We start from the raw sequence: 7,438 nt of genomic DNA, 5'->3' as shown, positions 1-7,438 counted from the left end.
CAGTGCTACGACAGTAAGATGTGAGGCAGAAACAGGAGAATCCGGGTAGCTCATGAGCCAGCTCAGAAGGTGTACACAGCAGAAAAAGCCAACACGAGGAGCCCCTCTTAAACAAGGTTTAAGGTGAAGACTGACACCCGAGGATGCTCTCTGACCTCTAAATATGCACCATAGTACATACTCACACACACTCATGTAAACATGAGCATGCATGTGCACACATTACACATACAGACACACATAAGCCCATATACACAGAGTGAGGGTGGGTGGGAAGAAGAGGGATTCACAGCAAGGCACCAACTCCCAATTTCTACCCAGTACAATCTCCTCATGCCCTTTCCAGCCTCAGATGGCCAAGGGGTCTGGGAATTATGTTCACACTCCCAGACAATTTTCTAGCAAATTCCATGTGCTGATGTGTGGTTCATCTTCCATGACTTGGGTCTCAGAGGCCGTGGAAGCATCTCCTCCCTACCACACCCTCACTGTTGGCTAAGTAGGTATCCCATCTGATAGCAAGCAAGGTAATGACACAATGTCTCCTCAAGTTGTACGACATGGAGCAAGAGCCCGGAAATGGCCTATGTCCTTTGAGAAATTTGATCTGAGAGACTATCCAAAATACACAAAGACTTGTTGACAGGTTGAGTCTCATAAAGCCTTGTTGACAACAGCCTTACTCCAACGCTACTGGAAAGGAAGCAAGAAGAAACAGGACAGCTACAGCAAGGGCGTGATCCAGGGTTGGCAATAACGAGTTTCATAAGCTTCTGCAGCGTTAGCCGTCTTAGTGTGGTGGTTGTGAGCTAGGCTGCTTGGGTTTGAACCCCAGCTCTGTTGCTGTGTGACCTTGGGTAAATCACTGGAAAATCCATACAAGAAGGGCACTAAGAATCTAAGATTGCAGTAAGGATGACTAAGCGGATTATTGTTCTTTTGAAAGATGTGGTCTTTATCTTCCAGTCCCAGTTTCCTCAGTGCTAGGATTACAGGCGAGTGCTGCTTCATTTGGCCCAAGTAAAGCATACTTTCAATATTGTAAGGTCCGTTGTCTCTGCTGTCATCAAAAGTAAAACACTTCAGTGGTGTCTTTGAAGGATGGGATCCAGAAGTCCCTCCCAACTGCCAGATTCCAAAATCTTGGGATGCCCAAGTCTCTTACATGAAACAGGGAAGTATGTGCACATGACCTATATGAACCATATACTTCTTTTGCAGTACTGGGGTTGCCCTGTGACTTGTATGTGCTAGGCATATTTTCCTTCTACCACTGAGCTGTATGTGCAGTGGAAGCCTCAGCACCTTACTTTGATTTTGAGACAGGGTCTCCCTAGACTGCCTCAAACACACTGTGCAGCTCACACAGATCTTCAACTTGAGATCCTCCTGTCATGTACTTGCTGAGATTGAAGTGCGTACCATAATTTTGAGATTCAAATGTATCATTCATAGACTACTTATGAGAGTCAGCACAGTGTAAATGCTGGGAAGTGGTTAATGGCCCACATCGCTTAAGGAATAATGACAACAAAAACAGCCTGTGCCTGTGTAGAACAGACACTTTCTATTTTATTTTTAATTTTGATTTGTTGCATTTGCATTTTAGAATATATCTGATTTGCACTTGGTGGGGCCTAGGAATTCTGAACTTGCAAATATGCAAGGCAAACTGGTGCACGAGGAAAGGCCAGTGTGGCTCAATAACTCCAACAGGTAGATTTTGAAGATGTATGTTGCATGGGCCCAGTACGGCCATGCAAATAGCAGATCAAAATATTCTAGGCTCGTGGTTCAGGCCTGTAATTTAAGCTATTTAAGAGATTAAGGCAGGAGAATTAAGGAGGCTGATGTGGACCATTTAGTGAGACCTCATCTCAAAAATAAAAAAGGAACAGGGAGGGTGAGAAGGTTCAAGGTGATTGCTGCCAAGTTCGAGTACCTGAATTTGATCTCTGGGATCCACACAAATGATGCTCATAGGTTCTCTGCCCTCTATCAGCTGCCCTGTTACATATGCAGCACTGATCCCTCCCAGCCTTTTTTTTTTTTCTTCGAGGTAGGGTTTTCCTGTGTAGCCTTGGTTGTCCTGGAACTCACTCTGTAGACCAGTAGGCTGGCTTTGAATTCAGAGATCTGCCTGCTTCTGCCTCCCAAATGCCGAGATTAAAGGCCACCACCATCCGGCCAAATACATTTAAAATGCAATTATTATTATTATTATTATTATTATTATTATTATTATTATTATATTTAGGTAAAAGAAGGTTGAGTGCCTCAGTTATGGTGATACTTGTCTGTAATCTTAAACTGAGGAAGGCAGAAGAAGGAGAATTGTGGGTTCAAGCTCTGCCTGGACAATTTAGCAGGATCTTGTCTCCAAATAAAAACTGAAAGAAGTGGGAGATATAGTTTAGGGGTTAAATGCTTTCCTAGCAAATGTGGTCCCTCAGTTCAACCTCTAATATTGGGAGAGAAAACCAAAACAAAACCAAGGCTGTAATGAGCCTGCTTTCTAGCCCGGCAACTCATTCTGCTGGGCTCATTGGGGGCAGTGCTCACATCAGTAGAATGCTGGAATTCAGGTTGTAAAACCCTCTTCTGCTGCCACAAAGCCTCTTGATAAAATTAGCTTACTAATATGCATCAAGTACCTTAGTATGTCACTGAAAACATAGGCCAAGCTTGGGGTAGACAGGGGCAGGGAGTGGTGAGAAAAGGCAGGAAAGGAGGTGAGATTACCCACTAGGTCCCTAGTGGACCATCATGCATAAACTCCCTCTTTCATCCAGCTGTGTGATTCCTGGCCTGCTTTGTGTGGGCCTCTAGGACCCAACCTGACAACAGCTGGTCGTCTCTTGCTGCCTTTCCCCAGGGAAGAAATCACCTTTTACCTGGCCCATATGGAAAGCAGTTGTGTCAGGGCCAGAGACACTGATGACATATCTGGGAAACATATGGCCTCATCCAGTATGCAGAGAGCCTAGAGATGTTGATCAGGTACACAGATGGCAGCTGGCTCTAGTGCATCTTGTGTCAGAGTAAATATCAACTCTGCCTGAGCCTCTTGAGTTTCCTTTGCTTTACATATTTTGAGACAAGGTCTTGTTGTGACAGCCTGGGCTAGCCTCCAGCTTGCCACCTTCCTTTATCCACATCTGGAGTGTTGAGATAATGGACACGAACCACCATGCTGGCTTAGAGATTTGTTTGCCTTGTCTTGCCTTGTCTTCTCTTTTCTTTCTTTCTCTTTTTTTGTTTCTTTCTACAAACTTAGCTACATTCCCAACTCCTGGCACAGGGTTTTCAATGTCCTGGCTGAACAAATGTAAAGCATGCAATGATATAGAATGAACATCACCCTCTGAGTCTGACAGATGGAGTCTCCAAGCTCACTTACCTGTTCACTGTCTATTCGTTTCCAAGAGCCTTTCCGAGACCCAGTGGTCAAATGTGCAAAATAAAGTCAGCAATGGCTAATTCTGATGACTCTTGTAAAAGATTCCACAAGTCACTGTGAAGAATAGTGGTCATGACTGTCTAGGGCACATTAGAGTACACTAGAAGTCGATATATGTGTTTTCTCCATAGTTGAGGCTATTTGACTGGAGAGGAAAGTCATAGGCATTCTTTTGGCTACTTTGTGGGTTCTTTTTTGTTCCACTCTTTTCCATTTCTCTGTTTCTTCCCTTTCAACTCCCTAACACTAGGTAGGAGAGAAAAGAGGAGAGAGAGAGAGAGAGAGAGAGAGAGAGAGAGAGAGAGAGAGAGAGAGAGAAGAGAGGAAGAAGAAGAAGAAGAAGAAGAAGAAGAAGAAGAAGAAGAAGAAGAAGAAGAAGAAGAAGAAGAAGAAGAAGAAGGAGAGGAGAGGGAGAAGACAGATATCCTCAAATAAAGTCAGGAGGTTGGAAAGGGAGTGATGATATCATTAGACTACTTCCTGCTGACTAGGGGACGCTGAGTTCCTTGGAAGACGAGTTTGAGCTTTGCCATTAGGATATCTAATTTTTTATTTTTGTCTTTTTGTACACTATGACCTGACAAACAGCAACCAACAGCATTCAACCACCAACCAGCCAACCAGCCCCTTCTATCAGGGCTCTAGCATATATATACTCTTAAAAGTCCCCAGATTTCCAAATGCCACACATTTGCAGAACCTATCTGCAGCAGGCAAAATCATGCCCCTGCTAGAGCACGAGGCAAATCATAGTCAGCTGCTGTGGACAATCTGAAGCAGCCCCATCTCCTACTCTTAGGATGACAATGAAAACACATCCTTACAATATTGCTGTGTTTTTAAAAGAAACCAAAAGTCTCACTGTAGAAAGTTGTCATCACAGAAGGAGGTATCTTAGCCAGACACGGTGTTATGCTCCTTTGATCCTTGAGAGGTTGAGTCAGGAAGATTAAGAGTTTGAGGCCAACCTGGGCTACATATCAAGACACACATTTTAAAAAATTAAAAGCTGGGACTAGGAATGGTGATTCAAGGTCTGTAATCCCAGCTTCTAAAGAGGCTGAAGCAGGAAGATCACAGATTCAGACTCACCTGAGCTACATGTTAAGTTCAGGGCCAACTTGTGAGACTTAGAGAGACTTGGAGAGACAGCGTCTCAAAATAAAAAGAAAGGGATAGGGACATAATTCCATAGTAGAGAGCTTATCTGAATTCAATCTCTAGCAATACTTGGCTAGGAAGAGTGAAGGAATTATAAAACTTGCATTATCAGGCATATAAATATACAGAAGTACGAAAGTATTTTTCAACTGAAAGCACAAAGAACAAAGCCAAGATTCATATTTGGAGTCTTTTTATTTTCTCTTTGAGTTTCAAGTCTGACCTCTTCCAGAATGTGTCTTTTGGTTTAGGGTAGCCTTTTCAGGTGCTGGAGTTGGGGTACTGGTGTCTAACTTACTTGGGATTCTAGGATTCTAAGAATCCAAGAGGGAGGGGATTTTCAAGGTGATAGCTTCGGACTGTGAGTGCACCACCTACAGAGATATGGCAGACCAACACTATTCCCTCTCAAACATATGTGGGATGCCTTTCCTCGTACTGTTAACAGCTAAACTCCTAAATATCCCCCCAAACCCAACCCATCTCCTTCCAGGGACCTTATCTGGATGGACACTTCTAGTGGACAAAGGCAGAGCTCTTAACGCCTTTTATAGGGGATGAACTTGTCCAGACTCACTGAATAGAATGGGAGTCTTACTTTTCCCTACTCTACTTACAGAGAACCCAGCCTAGAGCCTGGCTTCCAAGGACTGACCTGACTATGCACAGGAAAGGCCCCAGTACAGAACCTGGAGTCTCATGGACCTGAGCTTGAACTATCTGGTCTAATCAGGACAGACTGAGATGTTTCCACTACTCATCTCTAGTTTTCAGGTGACCTCAACCTGGGACAGTCTAGATACAGACTTCAGAGATGCCAGACACATTTCCCCCCTTTCCTCTTCCTCTTCTTCCTCTTCTTCCTCTTGCTCCTCCTCCTCCACCAACACCACCTCCTCTTCATCTTCCTTTTCCTTCTCCTTTCCCTCCTCCCCTCCTTCATTTTCTCTTCTTCTCTTTCTTTTTGAGACAGTGTCTCACTATGTAACCTTGGCTAACCTAGAACTCACTGTGTAGACTGGGCTGACCTTGAACTTACAGAGATCCACTTGCCACTGCCTCCTAAGTGCTGCAAATAAAGGCATGTGCCACCCCATCTGGCTTCCCAGACACTCTCAAGGATAATCTACTGTCCCTGACAATATTACCTTCTTCCCACAATCTGGGCACCTGTGAGTGTCAATTCATGCTTAATCCAAACCCAGGTGTGCCTGGCAAACCACAAATGGGTCAGGTACAGCCTAAAGACTGAGGCAGGGAGAGAGTCTATGAGGCTGGAAAAGACTAGTCAGGCAAATATTATGATCTGAGGGTCACAGAGGAACATGTAGACCCTGACTGGGCTATACCTAGGCATACTATGAGTTAGATCTCTCAGTCCTTGGGGAAGGGGCAACTCCTTGGAGTTTCTTCTATGGAAGGTGAACCTGAAGAAGGCTGAACACTACTCCTGTGGCCTAGACCAAGGATGGTAGGATTCTGGCCACCCATCACATGATCCATGCTGTTTTGAGCTTACTCTGGGGGCTGTCTGGTTTCCCAGTTTGAGTCAGAGGCCAGATGTTTTGCACATCCAAGAGGAATTGTGGTATACCTCAGTTTTCTCTCCTCTGGGTCCCACATTGTTTGGGAGCAGCCTGGGGCCTGAGGATCAGGATGAAGGATATCTGGATAGTAATTCTCCTTGGTTCTTTACTCTGTAGATCCCTCTGCATCTGAAAACCTAATTGATGGTGCTGAGGTTGTGGAAACAGCATTGCATGCATGCTCTATCCTGGGGCTACAGAGCAGGTCTGGAGGCCAGGGAGCACACCGGTACCAGAGTGACAGCAGTAATGGCCCTTGTCATTTCCCTATTGGCCATAAGCCACCATCTGAGGTCATTACCTTTCAAGCACCGCTCTCTGGCCATGCCTTGCTGGCCAGCTGCTTCCTCACAGATGCCCACCTAAGTCAGATTCTCCAAATGCCGACTCTAGTAGCAGGAGAGTCTACCTTAGGAGGAGTCAGAGGCCAGCAAGTCTCCAAATAAAAATCCTGCCTCTGTCCTCACTCTGTGGGGCTGTAAGAAAGTCATTTCCCATCTCTGATTCTTAGTTTATAGGGCTCTTATTAACTATGTTCTTGGGGCCCTGGGCATTGTCCTCAAGATCAAGGAAAGGTTTGATTTTCAGCCAACTTATATAGATCTTGTCTGCTAGACCTGGGATCTGAGGACCTTGATGGAATGGAGCAGGCTACAGTCTGGTGCTGTAGACAACATTACTTTAGTTTCAGTGTGGTTTATGCACAAATGTAATGAAGAAAGCAAATCCAAAGAAGATGGGGTTCAGAAAAACATGATCAGGAAAACATGTAAATAAACGCCAGGAAGCACATACTAAATATTAACAGAGCAGAGCTTTCCCAGAACTTTCTCAGGACAGACCAAATTAAAATACAATTGCCTGGCACTTACTATAGATTATAACTGGGAAAGCATGAAGGCCACATTCAGATTCAGAGCATGCAGACCAGATTGGGCTCTATAGCTATGTTTCTGGCATCCAGCAAGAATAAGCACATCTTATGAATTGAAAGTAAAGGTTTGTCCAGGAACAATCAATCCAGGGAACAAAATGCAGGTAAAAGGCCCTCTGCCTTTTATCCTGGAGCCTCTTTTAGTTCCCCAAGGCATTGTTCACCACACCTCATTCTTTTGACCATGTTCCAACAAGGGGCAGCTTAGAACCTTATGAGGGGGCAATATCACTTCAGAAGAGGCTCCAAAGGGCAAGGAAAACCCAAGTCCTATAGAGGACTGGTAGGAAGGGAGAC

Source organism: Rattus norvegicus, chromosome 19, assembly GCF_021556685.1.
Source record: "Rattus norvegicus strain SHRSP/BbbUtx chromosome 19, alternate assembly SHRSP_T2T, whole genome shotgun sequence".
Classification (NCBI taxonomy): domain Eukaryota; kingdom Metazoa; phylum Chordata; class Mammalia; order Rodentia; family Muridae; genus Rattus; species Rattus norvegicus.
The sequence above is the reverse complement of the archived record's forward strand: the minus strand, read 5'-3'. Positions refer to the sequence as shown.